Source organism: Triticum urartu, chromosome 2A (genome assembly GCF_056163025.1).
Source record: "Triticum urartu cultivar PI428250 chromosome 2A, HENAU_Tu73, whole genome shotgun sequence".
In the NCBI taxonomy this organism is placed as follows: domain Eukaryota; kingdom Viridiplantae; phylum Streptophyta; class Magnoliopsida; order Poales; family Poaceae; genus Triticum; species Triticum urartu.
In genome coordinates this window covers 224,514,219-224,531,897 of record NC_141874.1, presented here as the reverse complement: position 1 = coordinate 224,531,897, position 17,679 = coordinate 224,514,219, and positions in this window count along the sequence as shown.

Genomic DNA, 17,679 nt, shown 5'->3' with positions numbered 1-17,679 from the left:
CACTCTTTTCATCATTCTCGTACTCCCACACTCCACCCCCTCGATATAGTATGCCTCTCGTACCACCTCCTACATGCATCCCTCTCTCTCTATCCTTCTCCTCGTGCCTCATTTGCTTCTAACACACACATGCATGTATACTGATCGATCTCCCAACATATACCTAGATCGACTTTAACTACCCCCCATCGATCAATGTACCTCACAAGTTATGGCTCTCCTTTCTCTTACAAAGGGCGATTGATCTTCCTATGTAGTTACGTCTGCTTACCACAGCCACATCGTCCCCCCTCATCATTCGTGCATGCCTCCTGACCCGTCTCTCACATGCACGTGCATAGACAACAAGCAGTCATCTCCTCTCTTATTGATATTGTGGGCGTGCCCTCCGTTTGTCTAGAAAGCCTATCCCACCATTTGTTAGAAGCAACTCCACTACCACCCCCCTCCAACACTCTAGCTTTGTCTCTGTCCCAACCTTGTTCATCTCCTGCACATATGCATGGATGTCAATCGATCTCCCTTAATACATGAGGCAGATCGATCTCCTTAATACATGAGGTAGGCCTCTATCCTCCTCCACACATATACCAGCCATTGTACCTCTATAGTTAATTGGGCCTCCCTCTTCCCCCACCACACACCGATAGTCGAGCGCTGCAGGTAGGTATCCATGCCACAGAGACAAACTGCACATGTCCCATCTCACGTTCCAGTAGGCCAACCACTCTATATCTTTGACGTGGGCACACACAAATTCGATGGCACTCTTTATCGATCGCGCGCGCACACACACACATCATCCCTCTCTTTGATTCTATGGACACCTCAATCCGATGATACCTCCACTCTCTTCTCGTGGATCGCCCCCTCTATATATATGTTATATCCAGGACTCTATTTCACACACATTGCATATGTTAAATTTTTTGATTGACCCCCCTCCCACAAAAAAAACTCTCAAGAACCCACACACTATATCTCTCTAGGTTTGTATCTCTCTCACACAACCCCACGCAGGTGGTGTACGTATACAAGAAGAGAATAGGTGCACCGTGCACGTACTCACGCTTCGTGCCCAGCCACACCCGTGCAGGTACACGGTGGAGCTCATTTCTTTACGAAATGGCAGCCCATGTGCTAATTTGAACGCCTGTAGCGGTTTTTTTTACCTAGGGAGGTCGTGTACCACGCGTGCACGAAACAAAGTTCAACTTGATGCGTTGCCACGTTATTTTTAAATAAAGTTATAGCGCTCAATGGAACGTACACCGAATATAAAACGATTTTTATGGAGGAAAAGGTAGTCCGCTCTTCAGAGTATCTCACACAAGGCTCCGGTGGCCTCTCTCTCTCTCATCATTGGTCACTGATCCGGCCGCATCCCGTCCGCTGGGGGAAAGGGAGTGTGGTGGCCTCTCTCTCTCTCTCTCACCGTTGGTCACTGATCCGGCCTCATCCCGTCCGCCGGGGAAAAGGGAGAGCCGTGGCCTCTCTCTCTCTCACCGTTGGTCACTCATCCAGCCGCATCCCATCCGCCGGGGGAAAGGGAGGAAGTGCATCATTTCTCCATTTGACGACGCCGAGGCAGCACGTCCCGATCTGCGGTACACACCGTTCTCTTTGACCAAGCTCCGGCGCGGCAGGGCCTACGCCACCTACTCGCAGATTCCGCCCGCCGCCGCTCACCTAGTTACATCCTGACGACCTCCAGGTATCCCCTCCGGCCTTGCTCCACTGCCCATTTTCCCACGTCGCTGGATGTGGATCTTCCATAGTTCTTTTCCCTTGTTTGGCGTACTTTCCATATTGCATTCTCTTCCTCACACCGTTTTAGACAAACACAACCATGTTGTTATCTTCCCTTAGGACAAGGAATATGCTTCTTTTTTGTCGTCGCATGTGTCATCAACTGTTATCGGCCAGTAATTGTTTCCTTTCTACCTCTTTTTTGCAAACAGGGCTATCCATTTCACGTCGTTGCTATTGCGACCTTTTGGTGAACTGCACAAATCACTTTTTTCTTAAGAGTGTTTTGTGCAGTTGTACTAAAATGTCACACGGGCAACGTCTCTACATTTCAGTGCGACTACACAAAAAGAGAGATTGGTTTTTCTCTATCCTCCTCATCCAACTCCGAGCCTAATCTTCTCCAACTAGTTAGTCTTAAGAGAGACTGCAAAGGTGACCGTCTTCTATTTGTGTGTTTATTGTTTCATCAGCAGTCCTCTATTATCGTAATCACACTTGATATCTTTGGAACAAGTACGCTCAGCTCTATTTTAGTGGAACTACACAAAATGATCGGAATGCTGCATGCTCCAGATAGCTACTTTTTTTCCCAACATGCCTTATTGATTTAGACAGAGCTGGGGGGACGTTGCTGCCAATGAAAGCATGGATCAATTTTAATTTAACACCTTCTCACAACTTTGTCTTCAGTTGTGATGTAATTATTAGCTCTGATCTGCTAATAATTGACATGCATTTGCAAGGAAGTTAGTTTTTATTTTTTGCGAAAGAGCATCGATGGCAAGACACGTGAAACAAAAGCTGAAAGCTCACACCATTGTACAATTTCATGTCGCTGGAAAATTATTTGTATAGTACATCAATTATGTAAACAAATGATGGAAGCTTGATAGCATTGCCAGAAGCCTCTTCATCATCCGGGTCCATGTGCCATGCACAAAATTATACTCCTTCGTTCCTAAATATTTGTCTTTTTACAAATTTCAAACAGGCATATTTTAGAGTGTAGATTCACTCATTTTGCTTCGTATGTGTACTCCCTCCATTCCTAAATATTCTATTCGTCTTAACAGAGATTTCACCAAGTGACTACATACGGAGCAAAATGAGTGAATCTACACTCTAAAATATGTCTATATACATACGTATGTGCCAGTCCATTTAAGATCTCTAAAAAGACAAATATTTGAGAGAGAGTAGTCACTCATTGAAATCTCTAGAAAGACAAATACTCCGGAGTATATTTAAGAACCGAGGGGGTAGTGCACAACCGCATGGGAGACTCAGCCCGGTCGTTGCGCCGCATTAATAGTGAGTAATGAGCAGTCAAATCATAAGCCCCACCTTTCCCACTGTAAGTTGCTCTGAAGAAGCAACCATCAATACGCTCTTCTTTGAATCCACTCATACTACTCCATCCGTCACTGTTTATACAACGCGCTTCAGAAAAAAGAAAAAAAATCTGTGGGACCAAGGCGACTAGCGATCGGCCTGAAAAATAGCATTGGTAGTTATAGCACGGCGTTTATTACTAGAGGGAATAATGCGTACACACATGCATGCAGTGCTTCCACCTCGGGCACACACATGCATGCACTCCGAAGTAGTACATTACATGGAGAGAAAATTGTGGACTTGATTGTGGTTACCACGCCCTAATTAATTGAGCATTATACCAAATGCGTCTAAAGTCTCTCTGGTGGTGGAAATTCATTGAGAGAAATGCATCATTATGAAGCGCGCCTTGTAAAATGTGACCGAGGGTGAAGTAGTATGAAGGTGCAAAACCAAGTATGCGTACTACTGTGCTTGGCTCTTCGCCCCTTCGTGAAGTCGAACAATGATGGTACTCCGCACGTTGGGTACTACAGTGTATGCCTCTGACAATCTGACACCGAATGGACTAATGCATGTCCACCGAGGGTAGGTTGCATTAGTCAAAAGGCATAAGAGAGCTTCACCTTGTCCTGCAAGCTTCTCCTTGTTCTGCTAGTTGACGGGCCACACCAAAAAGTAGTGCTAGTCCATACTCCCTCCTTTCCGTTTAATATGGCTTAATCTTTTTTGTGGGTAAATGAGAGAGCTTTATTAATATATAAGCATTCTTAGGACGATAAGCTAAGATACTGGTCACTAGGAAGTGAGGTACCCCACAAAAAAGATGTAGGAAGCGAGGTGTTTCATCAAGCCAGCTCTCGGCCACATTCAAAGTGCAGCAAGCACGGTTCACACGAAGATGCGCCGCAAGGTTTGCTGACCTGTTTACATGATGAATAACAAAAAAAGAGGAAATATTACTGAGCGCTACTATTTGTAACAGGATATGAGCCAGAATTAAGCGAGAATTTTGGTGAGTGTTCCACGCAATCAACTTCCATTATCACATGCGAGAACCCTCGAAGAGAACCAAATGTGTTGAAGATTGCTTTATCACATTTTAAAATTATAATAAGAGTGCAGACGCTTCTCCATCCGGTTCCAAGTACTAGTATAGTACGTACCTTTATGGACTATAGTAGTAGTACTAGTAAACTTTGCGCTTGGCTGTTCGGGAAGTCGAACAATAATAGCACTAGTAGTATAGTGTATGCTTCTAGCAATCTGACACCGAATTAACTGTTGCACGTCCACCGCCTGAGCGAGGGAGAGCTTGCATTAGTCAAAAGTTTCTCCTTGTCCTGCGAGCCACCGCGCGCAAGCTTCTCCCGCCCTGCAACCTTCTCCTCGTTCGACAAGTTGACGGGACACAACAAAGTAATGCTAGTCCATGCTGCCTCCTCTCCGGTTAATATGGCTTAATTTCAAACGAGATAAATACACTGTTTGTCACTGTATATTTGTAGAAATACGGTCAGTGGACTTCATAATATGCTCATTACGCTCAATATATATATTTTCCAGTGTTCATACACTAGCTCACCCTGACTGAGTATGTGTGTGCATGCACGTGTAGGTTGAGCACTTGAGCGTGACCGTGTGTGTTCCGTCGTGTGCTATGACATGCATGCATTAGGGCGTCGCACGCGTTTTTGCATCCATGTGTATGTGTGACTATTGCATACATGTAGGGGGAGTACGTGTAGGGGCCAGTAAGAAGCAGTCAAATCACACAGTAAGTTAGTCGGAAGAAGCAACCATCATTTCACTCTTGAATGACACCTACGCAATATAAAATGGTTGATATGGAGAGAAAAAGAAAACCACTATATATACACTAGCAGGAGTCTAAGCTACAAGCCTGCTTGCTTAGGTTGCTCTCTTCACAAGCATAGAACGACGGGCCTGATCCCGCAGCTGGGGGAAGGGAACAATGTTCTGCGTAGACGCGGTCGACATCGGCGAGGGAGAAAACCCACAGTCAGTGTGTCCCAATCGGGGGTCACTGCGGTATGGGCGGATGCCGCGTCCCAACCGCCCTTCCAGATACAGACCGACGTCCCAGTTAGTCCATCTTCCTTTTGGAGCCATCTTGCTCCAGTGCCGTAGCTCCATCTCCATGTCGATCTTTCTCTACTTCTACCGGCTTCTATTTGTGATGAGTTTATGTCTCATGAACTAGTGCGAGTACTATTATTCTAATCACACTTCTTCAATATCTTTGCCATCAGGGATGCTCAGGTCAATTTTAGTGGAACTGCACAAAAGCATCGTATGATCCGAGGGTGCCAGCCGTCTTTCCTTCCCGACATGGAAAGTGCTATGGAACAAGAGGTACCAGAAGATGGAGAACCAAAGAGTGTTGCTTCTATTGTTGCTGACATTCTCACTAAAGAATCTCCCTCTAGCACATTCCTTCGACAGGTTCTACCTAGCCAGGAAATTAAATCATGTTTAGGGTTTAGGGTTTAAGTCGTAGTGACCCCATCATTAGTTTTTCTAACGTACACGCTCTCACAACTTTTTTCTTTAGTTGTGAAGTAAATATTGGCTATGATCTGTGAATCATTGAGATGCATCAGCATGCTGTTAGTTTTCCTTTGTATTTGATGGAATGTTGTAACGAGGCAACCTTGGAATAGGAATGAAAATGGAGTGGAAAAGTTTCCATTTTTTCGGAGAAAAAATGGAAACAGAGAGAAACCAACATTTAGTTTCGTTGGATCGCGCCATCGAGCAAAACCAACGTTTAAATCACGTCTGTCGTGTTCGTGTCTCACCCTCCTCCACGGCTCGACCCCACACGGTCGCTCGACATGCCACTCACCGCAAACCGAGTAGTATACCATAACTTTCCCGCCTGCTTGTCGATGGATCACGCCATGGAGTACTAGCACTACTGGAAGAGATTGACGACTTGGGGGAGGACAGCTAGCTGTAGCACGGACTCCCAAGAACTAACTACTAGAAGAGATCGTGCATGTTGTAGCCGGCTATTGCGACCTTTGAACGCGGAGCAGTCGCGTGCACCCGGAAGCGGCACGGGCGATGCTCTCTCGGCCGACACGCCGCAATCAATGCCGGCGCTAGTGATAGGTCACGTCCGCTCTGGCCGGGCATGAATGTGGCACTGACCGTTTCGGGCGGGAAGCACGCGCGGGTGATGAAGAGGGTTCGGGTTGGTCAAGACCGGCCGTGGCAGCGGTCCGAACGTGTGCAAACAAGAGATGCTGTACGTTAATATTACTGTGTATATAATTAACAACGTAAATAATGTGCCAGTTGGACAAATATGATTGGAGAAGGAGATGGAGATGGAAATGGAATTTTACGTAAACACGGATATGCATGTCTATGTCTATGTGTGTGTGCACGACGACTCTCGCGACCTAGAAGCGAGGGCGTGTTTTTGATCGAGTTTTGTTTCTTGGTACGTTAGAAAATCAGTTTGTCTAATTCACATCTAGATCTTATTTAAGGATATAACATCTAAGCTCCCACAAGTATATAATGTAGCAACAAGAAACAAAAGAAAACTAGGAAAAGACCACAAACATAGTGGACATCAACTTATATGTGACATAACTATGTCACATCTAGATGTGTCCTAGACAGACCCTTAAAAAATTGTTCGCCGGTTTTCGTTTCTTTTTTCCAGGAACGCACGTATTCTATTTAAAACCACTACTATGGAGAGATTTTTTTACTCCATTATAACCTCTTGTTTGATAGAGTTTCTCACGTCTCCCTCTCTCACCCTCTCCATATCAAAACAAGATGACAGTGTCCACTCTATCTCTCTCCTCACCGGTGGTCCCAGATCCGGCCGAATCCCGTCCGCTGCGGGAGGTGAGGAGGTGCAGCATTGACGTTGTCGCCGTCGGCGACGGAGGAAGCCGATGCGCATCGTCCTCTCGGAGCCGGCGCTGGCGCGGACGAAGATCCTCCGCGCCCTTGTTTGCTGCCGTCGTGTGGGCAGATCCCGCTCGCCCGCCTAAACGACATCTTGCCCACCTGAGGTATAACTTCTTGTACTGGTCCAGCTCCCCAGGTCATTGCGTGCGGGTTTTCTTCTATGCGACTACTCCCCAGCTCCCCATGCATAGTAGCTAGGTTTCATCGGCTGGTCCAACATCACCTACTAGTACTATTATAGAGGAAATGCCACTCAAAAAGTTGTCCTGATTTATGCCTCGGTGGAGGTATACATGTTGTTTCGACAAAAAGTACATGGTGGTTGTGCGGTCATTGTCGATATGGTGGTAGTACTATCACTGGTTAAATGAAGAAATGCTTTTTTTCTCGGGTATCCTGGTTTAGTTCCCATCAAGATAATTATGATGCTTCTATTTGTTGGTGTACTTTTCATTAATTCTTATTGACAATTGAGATGTCATTGCTAACCCTTTTTTATATTTTTGGAAACAACGATGCGTGTCTCCATACCCAGGCATGTCTTCCTCAGTTTTAGTGGAACTGCACAAAATTGGATGGCCATTGTTGTTCCTCCTCGCTGTCCTCTACCACGTGGTTCTTCCTTCCTCGAGCTTGATTACTGAGAAGAAACAAACCACAGTTAGGATTTGTCGAACTTCTTAGGTGCCTCACCCAAACTTGATGCCAAATGGATGATGCATCACCACGATGACCTATCGATGCTCATGGTTGCGCCTCATGGTTGCGTCGGCTGGTGAAGCTGGTCGATTTTCGACGAAAAACAAGCTGTCTTTAGTGCTCTTTGCTTGTTACGCATAAAGATGATATCCTTTGTCAGTTCACCTTGGTTGCATTGGAGATGCAGTCGTCTTTCACATTGGTGCAATTTTCGCTAGGGTTTTACGACAGGTGGGCCCAAAATGTGGCTGGCTCACCTGTCATACAGCCAAAAGCAGGTGCAGTGAAGGCACCAGAGCTCAGTCCATACTACAGTAGTATATATCTATATATATATATAAGCGGGAGCCTCAGGCGCTTGTTCACTAGGGTTTGCACTCTCCACACGCTCGCCGCACTACATATATGTTACTCCCTCCGTTCCGAATTACTTGTCTTAGATTTCTCTAGATACGGAGGTATCTAGCACTAAAATGAGTCTAGATACATTTGCTAGGGTTTGCTATATTCACAGTCTCTCACCCTCTCTTCACCAATCTAAACAAGACAGTGTTGGCCTCTTGTCTCTCTCCCCCCTCATAGCTGGTGAAGGAGGCGTCCGTATCCCGTCGCACCGGGAAGGGGAGGAGGTGTAGCGTTCACTCTATCGCCTTCGGCGAGGGAGGCAATCCACTGTTGGCTACGCTATTCTCTTTCACCTAGCGCCTGTGCGGGAGGGCCACCGACCCCTTCTTCCTCGCTGTCGTACTTAGTGTGGGCAGATCCGGCCTCCCGCCGCATGCCTTGCCACATCCCGACGACCCTAAGGTATAAGTTTCTTTGAAACCGTCATTGCTCTAGCTGCATGTCGATCTTTTTCGATCTGTAGTCGAATCTAGGTCTTGGTTCAAAGAGGAATGAAGGGTGCGGTGGGCCGGAGCAAGAATCTAGGACGTGGTTCGATGAGGAAAGGAGGGGCGGAAAGTAGTATAGACTGGCTACCCAGCCGCTTTGTAGGTCGACAAGGGAAAAAGGGGGTAACCCAGTACACACATCTGTAAGGAACCAATCTCTTTGTTGAAAAGGGAAAGAAACTGGGGGGTCGGGTAGTTTGTGCACGACTAGATTTGCTGCCCTCACATAGGAAGAAGGTTCAAAGAGAACAAATATGGGACGAGCGCATACATGCTGCCTGGCTACATACTCTGCATCACCCATTTATATGTGTGGACGCACATGGTGCTGTTGTTAATCTCAGAATTAACTACTGATCTGTTTTAAAAGAATTTCTCTGTTAATATGAATCAATGCAACTGTTTTAGAAATGCTACTGTCCTATACTTTGTTTTCCATCAAGATAAGGTAGATGCTTCTTTTTGTGGCCGCATGTTTCATCCTCCTTTATTGGCCAGTAATTGTTTTCTTTTTTCCTCTTAAAATAGGGATATCTATTCAACTTGTTGCTATAGAAAACTTAAATGTCACACCGGCAACTTTGCTTGATTTCAGTGCAACTGCACAAAACTTGATTGGATTTCCTATTCGTGTTGGTAGATTCGTATTTTATGTTGGTCGTCTCATGAAAGGTCAGTACAGGCCTTCATCCACATGATTGTGCAGTGTGCTTTGAGATGCTGTGCTATTTGTATTGGTACTGTTTTAAATAAATGATGAATTCAGGCTATTGTATTACTGTCTTTTCCCATTAAGTAGTGAACAAAAATGGGACCAACCCAGACATGATGCTTGTTGCTTTGTTACAACAAATTCAGCATCACCCCCTTTATAAGCCAGTAATTGATGCCACTCTCAGAATTAACTACTAAATCTTATTTGAAAATTGCGACACTTGCTAGGGATTGGCGGGATTACCATTTTTGTGGCCGCGTGTTTCATCCTCCTTTATTAGCCAGTAATTGATTCCTTTTTTGCCTCTGTTTATATAGGGATATCTATTCAACTTGTTGCTATTGTGACATTTTGCTTCACTACGCGAAACACTTTGCTTGATTTCAGTGCAACTGCACAAAACGAGATTGGATTTCCTATTCGTGTTGGCAGATTCATACGTGATCTTGTGTGCGTCATGACAGGAGGTACTTGCCTTCATCCACATGATCGTGCAGTGTGTTTTGAGATGTTGTGCTACTTGTATTGATATTGTTTTAAATAAACGATGAATTGAAGCTACTGTATTGTTGTCTTTTCCCATTAAGTAGTGAAGAAAAATGGGACCAACCCAGACATGATGCTTGTTGCTTTGTTACAAAAAATTCAGCATCACCCCCTTTATAAGCTTTGTCATTCTTTATACGTGTTTAAACAAGGCATTGTTGATAATGTCTCAGTCAATATGAATGAATCACACTGATGGAGAATTGCTACTCTCCTGCTTTGTTTCCCATTAAGATAAAGTAGATCAGTAGATGCTTTTCTTCTAGGAGTACAAGTCATCAACCGTTATTTCGTAATTGTTTCCCTTACACCTATTGTTGCTTACAGGGATATCAAAATTAAAGCTCGGTTTATTCCGACTTCGATTTTAGTTGAACTACACAAAAGGAGCCAATGTGTAAGGCAAACTGCTGCATTACTGGGTCTAGTTGGTCGTTCCACTTTGCAGAAAGAAGCAGTCACTGTTTGCGCTACATTACAGAAGGAATGACCGAGAAGATTACAGAGTATTATTAGACACCGGTGACATGACTAGTCTGCAGAGACCATTGGCAATTTAACAATACGTGGAGTGCCTGGGAAAAAAGTGCCCAAACAAGTATAAAATCTACAACAGGACTCCACGATCATAGGCATTACATATTTTGAATGGGAAAAGCTTGTCAAAGTTTAATCATTGATGTTAGCAAGAAGACGTTAGTTTAATATATTGGAATTGGAAAACCTTGTCAAAATTTGCTCATTGATGTTAGATAGAAGACATGCATTTGATATTTTTGAGTGGGACGCCCTTGCTGTGAGCAGCGTCGAGTGTTTTTTCCTATTCCTGTGTTCAGTTTAGAAGTAAATAGTTACTCTGCTGAGATATTCCTGTGTTAAGAGTTTGTTCTGAATATTGTCTATGTAATGCCAGGCCTTGTGTTTGATTGCAAAGTTGAGGTTGGAATGTTGTGGCATGCGGCATCACGAGCTGTTCACCGTTCCTCCTAAGAATAATGCTTCGTATTGTTTTGCATGTCGATCTAATGCCAGTGATTTGCTTGTTAAGAAGATCATCCTCTTCTGTTGTTTCCGTGCTTAGGAAGTTCATCGTCTGATGTTTCATTCATAGCCTATACGACAAGTCAGGTAGGTTAGACGTGAAACCATATGATCTTCCGACCAACTCATGATATTAGACCGTGATTGGATCATCGTTTTCCAACCAAAACCGCTTGTAAAACTGACGCTTGTAAATTAAAGCAGATGGTCTCGGGCGAAAGCGCTTGGTTGGTTGATTTCGACTACTAAAATATCGGAAGTACTTGACACACGATAAAAATGCTGAACGACACTCGGACGATTGCTAATCCAGCCGTTAGCTACTGTTTCAGCCTTGCCCATGGATGGCATGATACGCACGTTGTGCATGTATCATCTGGTAATGTTGTCCAAATAGCAGTGCTCGTAAAATATACACTGATCTCTCAAATTACACGCGTAACCCGCCGGTTTTACTTACCTCAGGCCCTCGGTTTCATTACGCCTGTATTTTACGCGTTGTTTTCGATGACGAGTAAATTACACTTGTATGTTAATAGAGGTTTGAAATAAACCAGAGCTCCCAAGCGCGGCCTTACCGTTTCATGTCGTCTTAGTTTCTCGAAGGTGCTCATAGTTGTCCGATGATCCTGGCTTCCTGAATGAGTAGCGGGCGCTGTATCAGACCATCCGTAGGGCCCGCGAGGCCCTCTCCGTTGTCCTTCAAGTTGTTGCGCTCGCCGTGGCGCCGAGCATTGTTAACATCGTCAACGAACATGAGGATTCAGGAGATGACTTTATTTTGACTAGATGACACTAGGGACCCACTAGGGCCATAGCCGTACGTACGCAATTGCCTCCTTATTATGTACAACTATATTTTTTTTGCTTTCTCCTGGTTTCGTGACATCACGGTCCCACACCATTGTCAACCTATGTAGTCAATATAAATGAGAGAATTGCACAAGGTGCGGCCGACAGCTGGGACCAAGCAGCTCGAGAAGTATTTGTGTTTTTGAGGTGTGAGCACTGCAGAGTTTTTCTTGGCGATGATTTCTTTGTTGTTCAGAGGAGAGTAGGGTATTAACTGGGCGGGCTGTGGCCCGTCTAGCCCAGGCCAGATATCTAGCCCAGATACTAATTTTTTCAGGATGAAAATGGCTAGCCCAACTATATGTCTTTTTGAGGAATACCCAGGCAAGGTCAACTTGTTATTCTCCGCCCCGCTGGGCTGCAAATCTTTCCTAGGAGGGATACATTAGGCTTAACAGGAAAATGGTATTTAAAAAATAATAAATGGGATGTAATTATAAAAACTGGGCAGCAACTATAAAAAAATGCACCAAACACGAAATTAGTTTATAAAATATTATTTATGGATTTTGAAAATCTTAAATTTTCATTGTTGCACGCAAAATGTTTCGTTGGATTTTTACGTAATACAAATTTATATTTAATCTGACTAGAAATTTGGGGATAAAAATATTCCGGAGCCCATCAAAATGTGGGAAATTTTATTGAATTCTGCCTTCAACGGTTGGTTGAAATTATTAATCATTGTCCTAGCTAGAAAATGGGCTGTACTTTTAACGAACTGTAAATGGGTTGTTGTAAATTCCATTAGAATTCCCAAATGGGTTGTACATTCTTACAAAACGCAAATGGGCTATAAGTTCTCTGCCACACACTTGTGGTCCTACTAAGTGACGCGTACCCAAAAAAAATAAGTTGATGCGGATGCAAGGCTTTGCCAACTTATTATAGTCAACACACGATTCTAGCAGCAGTGGCCGTTGGATGTCGTGCTTCTTCTTCAATCTCAGATATTCTTAGCTTCGACCGGCCAAAAAATGATTCCTCCCCCTGACATCTGGGGCGCACCATTTCGAAGGCTGACCTGTGGGCCTACTAAGTTGGAGCGTACCAAGGGCTTTGTCAACTTAGTCAACAATAAACGTTTCTAGCTTCAGTGACCTTATGATGTCCATCCAACGGCCGTAGTGCTTCTTCAACCTCTGGTCTTCTTGGTCCAGCCGCCCAAAGCAGCGCGGGTCGTGCCGCCTGCTCCTGCCTCCCGTGGCCGGCTGTGCTACCGCAGAGGCCTCACCGCCCCCATACTACTCCCACCGCTGGCCAGGCCATCCCTCCACTCACCCACACCCCCTGTTATTCTGCGGCGACGACAGCCTCACACCGCAGCCAAACCAGTGAAACCTCGTACTCCTCTCCGCGTGGGCTTCCACTGCTGCGTCTTCCCAGCTCCACGTCGTCCCCTTCCTAGGCCTCGCCGTGGTCCAGACCACCGCCCTGGTGCTCTCGGCACGGCGTGGTCAACGTGATCAACGACCGACTTCCATCGCAAGAGTACTGTACGTGGAGATGCTGACAGCTGGGTCCAGGTGGCTGCAAGGAAGTGCCTCCTTATTACGCGCAAAATAATTATTCCTCCACCTTACAGCAGGGACCCACCGAACGGGCCACCTTATTTCACGAAAAAAACATTTCCCCCCTGACTGCTCAGACCCACCGGACGGGCCATCGTATTTCACGAAAAAAATGTTCCCCCGCTGTCAGCTCGGACCCACCGGAAGTGCCTCCTTATTACGCACAAAAAAATGAATACCCCCCTGCTAGCTGGGACCAACCATGGTGGGAGGATGACTTGTTGGCCTACTAAGTTGACTGGGACGGGGGCCTTTGTCAACTTTAGTCAATATGAACGATTCTAGCTCCAGTGACCGACGATGTCCATCTAACGGCCGTAGTGCTTCTTGAACCTCTGGTCTTCTTGCTCCTGCCGCCCAAAGCAGCGCCGGTCATGCCGCATGCTCCTTCCTCCCGTGGCCGGCTGTGCTGCCGCGGAGGCCTCACTACCCCCTACTATTCCCACCTCTGGCCAGGCCCTGCGGCGACAACAACCTCACACCGCAGCCAAATGAGTGAACCCTCATACTCCTCTCCGCGCGGGCTTCCACTGCCGCGTCTTCCCCGGCTCCCTGTCGTCCCCTTCCTAGGCCTCGCCGTCGTCCACTGCCCTGGTGCTCTCGGCGCGGCGTGGTCAACATGGTCAAGGAACGACTTCCATCGGACGTGGACTATACGTGGAGAGGCTGACAGCTGGGTCCACGGCCGCAGAAAGGAAGTGCCTCCTTATTACGTGCAAAATAATTATTCCTCCACCTGACAGCGGGGACCCACCGGACGGGCCACCGTATTTAGTGAAAAAAACGTTTCCCCCCTGACTGCTGGGACCCACCAGCTACACCTTCGCACGCAAGGAAGTGCGTCCGGGTAAAAAAACAAAACGATTCGCGCCCCTGACTGCTAGGACCCACCAGCCACATCTTCGCACGCAGGGAAGTGCCTGACAGTCGGGACCCACCTGGTTGAAGCGTACGTAGCATTGTCATTCTGGTCGTGAACGTGTACGTACATATATACTGGTCGATGTAGAGGCGCACACGTGTCGTAGTAGAGGCGCGCACGTAGCATGTACACGTACGTACAACGGCCAGGGTGCAAGAAAGAAAATACGACCACGTATGTGTACATACGGGCGGGGTCTCGAACGCCTACTCGCGCATACGTACGGCGAGGGCTCGTGTACATGGCTAGGTCGGAACGGAGAAACAGCGTCGTCGTCGTGTTCATGGGGAGGCAACAGAATGCATCGTGTTCATGGGGAGACAACGGAATGCGTCGTGTTCATCGGGAGGGCTTGGACGGAACAGGCGATGGAAATGAGGCCTGGCGTACCGTAGAACGGAGGAAATGGCCTTGTGTTCGACCGGCCACGTTCGAAACGGGATCCTGTTGATCGGGAGGGGTCTGGCGTACCGTAAAATGGAGGAAACGAACCTCGTACTATCGAAACGGGGGTCCTGTTGATCCGGAGGGGTGTGGCGTACCCCAAAACGGACGAAACGGACTTGTGTTGGAGCGCTACGGTCGAAACGGGGGTCCTGTTCATCGGGAGGGGTGTGGCGTACCGCAAAACGGGACTCCACGGGATACTGTTCATCTCCACCGTCGACCCCCTCCAGCCTCCACGAGCTACTGTTCATCCACCGTCGACCTCCTCCAGCCTCCACCTGCAACTGTTCATCCATGGGCTCCTGTTCATCCAGCCTCCACCGCGCGCTACTCCACCGGCTACTGTTCAACCAACCCTCTCCACGGGCTCCTGTTCAACCACCCCTCCACGGGCTACTGTTCATCTTGCCCTCCACCGTCTACTGTTCATCCTACCCTCCACGGGGTGGTCCTGTTCATCCAGCCCTCCACGGGGTCCTGTTCATCCAGCCCCAACCGGCTCGATCGATCGGGGTCATGTTCATCCAGAGGCAACATCACAGGGTCCTGTTCATCCACCCCCACCGGGAACTGTTCATCCAAGCATCGATCGGCTTCAGTTAGCAGTAGTAGCGAAGGAATCGCTCGATCGGCTTCAGTTAACAGCCATCGATCGATCGCTCGGGTTCAGTAACGCGTAGCATGCAGTGCAATCGCTCGGGTTCAGTTAGAGCCCAACGCCTTGCTCGGGTTCAGTTAGAGCCAACACCTCACACACACATGCATATGTGTACGAGAGAAACGTGCATCGCTCGGCCCCGGACCTCCCACCGTAACCGGGAACTCCCTGAAATTTTCCTCCCCCTCGCTTCTACCATGGTTTTTTCCTTCATGGACGGCCCAAAGAATGTCATGCAGCTGCGTCTCCGGCCCGCCTAGGACGAAAAGCCCATTTTCTGTCATGATTTTTTGTCATAGAAGTAGGAGCCCACCACATCTATGATGATACTGGGTTTTGTCACAATTATCATCATAGAAGTGTCATATGTATGACAGAAAAAAAATTCGTTCGGCCCAAAATGTCACGGATGTGTCTTTTTTTTGTAGTGTATTACTCCACACATCGACCGCTATCCAGCATGCATCTAGCGTATTAAGTTCAAGAGAACGGAGTAACGCTTTAAGCAAGATGACATGATGTAGAGGGATAAATTCATGCAATATGATAAAGACCCCATCTTGTTATCCTCGATGGCAACAATACAATACGTGCCTTGCTGCCCCTACTGTCACTGGGAAAGGAAACCACAAGATTGAACCCAAAGCTAAGCACTTCTCCCATTGCAAAGAAAGATCAATCTAGTAGGCCAAACCAAACTGATAATTCGAAGAGACTTACAAAGATAACCAATCATACATAAAAGAATTCAGAGAAGATTCAAATATTGTTCATAGATAAACTAGATCATAAACCCACAATTCATCGATATCAACAAACACACCGCAAAAGAAGATTACATCGAATAGATCCCCATGAGAGAGGGGGAGAACATTGTATTGAGATCCAAAAAGAGAGAAGAAGCCATCTAGGTAATAACTATGGACCCGAAGGTCTGAGGTAAACTACTCACACTTCATCGGAAGGGCTATGGTGTTGATGTATAAGCCGTCCGTGACCGATGACCCCTCCGGCGGAGCTCCGGAACAGGCCCCGAGATGGGATCTCGTGGATACAGAAAGTTACGGTGGTGGAATTAGGGTTTTGGCTCTGTATCTGATCATTTGGGGGTACGTAGGTATATATAGGAGGAAGGAGTACGTCGGTGGAGCAACAGGGGGCCCACGAGGGTGGAGGGCGCGCTTGGGAGGGGGGGGATAGGCGCGCCCCCTACCTCGTGGCTTCCCTGTTGGTTGCTTGACATAGGGTCCAAGTCTCCTGGATCATGTTCGTTACAAAAATCACGTTCCCGAAGGTTTCATTCCGTTTGGACTCCGTTTGATATTCCTTTTCTTCGATACCCTAAAATAGGCAAAAAAACAGCAATTCTGGGCTGGGCCTCCGGTTAATAGGTTAGTCCCAAAAATAATATAAAAGTGAATAATAAAGCCCAATAATGTCCAAAACAGAAGATAATATAGCATGGAGCAATCAAAAATTATAGATACGTTGGAGACGTATCAGTAAACAAATTATTGTTCGGTAATTGATAGAACCTCAAATAATTATGATGATATCCAGGCAATGATCATTACATAGGCATCACGTCCAAGATTAGTAGACCGACTCCTTCCTACATCTACTACTATTACTCCACACATTGACCGCTATCCAGCATGCATCTAGTGTATTAACTTCATGGAAAAATGGAGCAATGCAATAAGAACGATGACATGATGTAGACGAGATCCGTTTATCTATGGCGGTAGATATAGATCCCATCGTTTTATCCTTAGTAGCAACGATACATACGTGTCGGTTCCGTTTCTGTTACTAGGATCAAGCATCGTAAGATCGAACCCACTACCGGGCACCTCTTCCCATTGCAAGATAAATAGATCAAGTTGGCCAAGCAAAACCCAAATATTGGAGAAGAAATACGAGCCTATAAGAGGTCATGCATAAAAGAGATCAAATAAACTCAAATACTTTCATGGATATAAAAAGATAGATCTGATCATAAACTCAAATTTCATCGATCCCAACAAACACACCACAAAAGAGTTACATCATATGGATCTCCAAGAGACCATTGTATTGAGAATCAATAGAGAGAGATGAGGCCATGTAGCTACTAACTACGGACCCGAAGGTCTACAAAGAACTACTCACGCATCATCGGAGAGGCACCAATGGAAGAAGTGAACCCCTCCGTGATGGTGTCTAGATTGGATCTGGTGGTTCTGGACTCTGCTACGGCTGGAGGAATATTTCGTCGACTCCCCTAGGGTTCTGGGATTTTTGGGGTATTT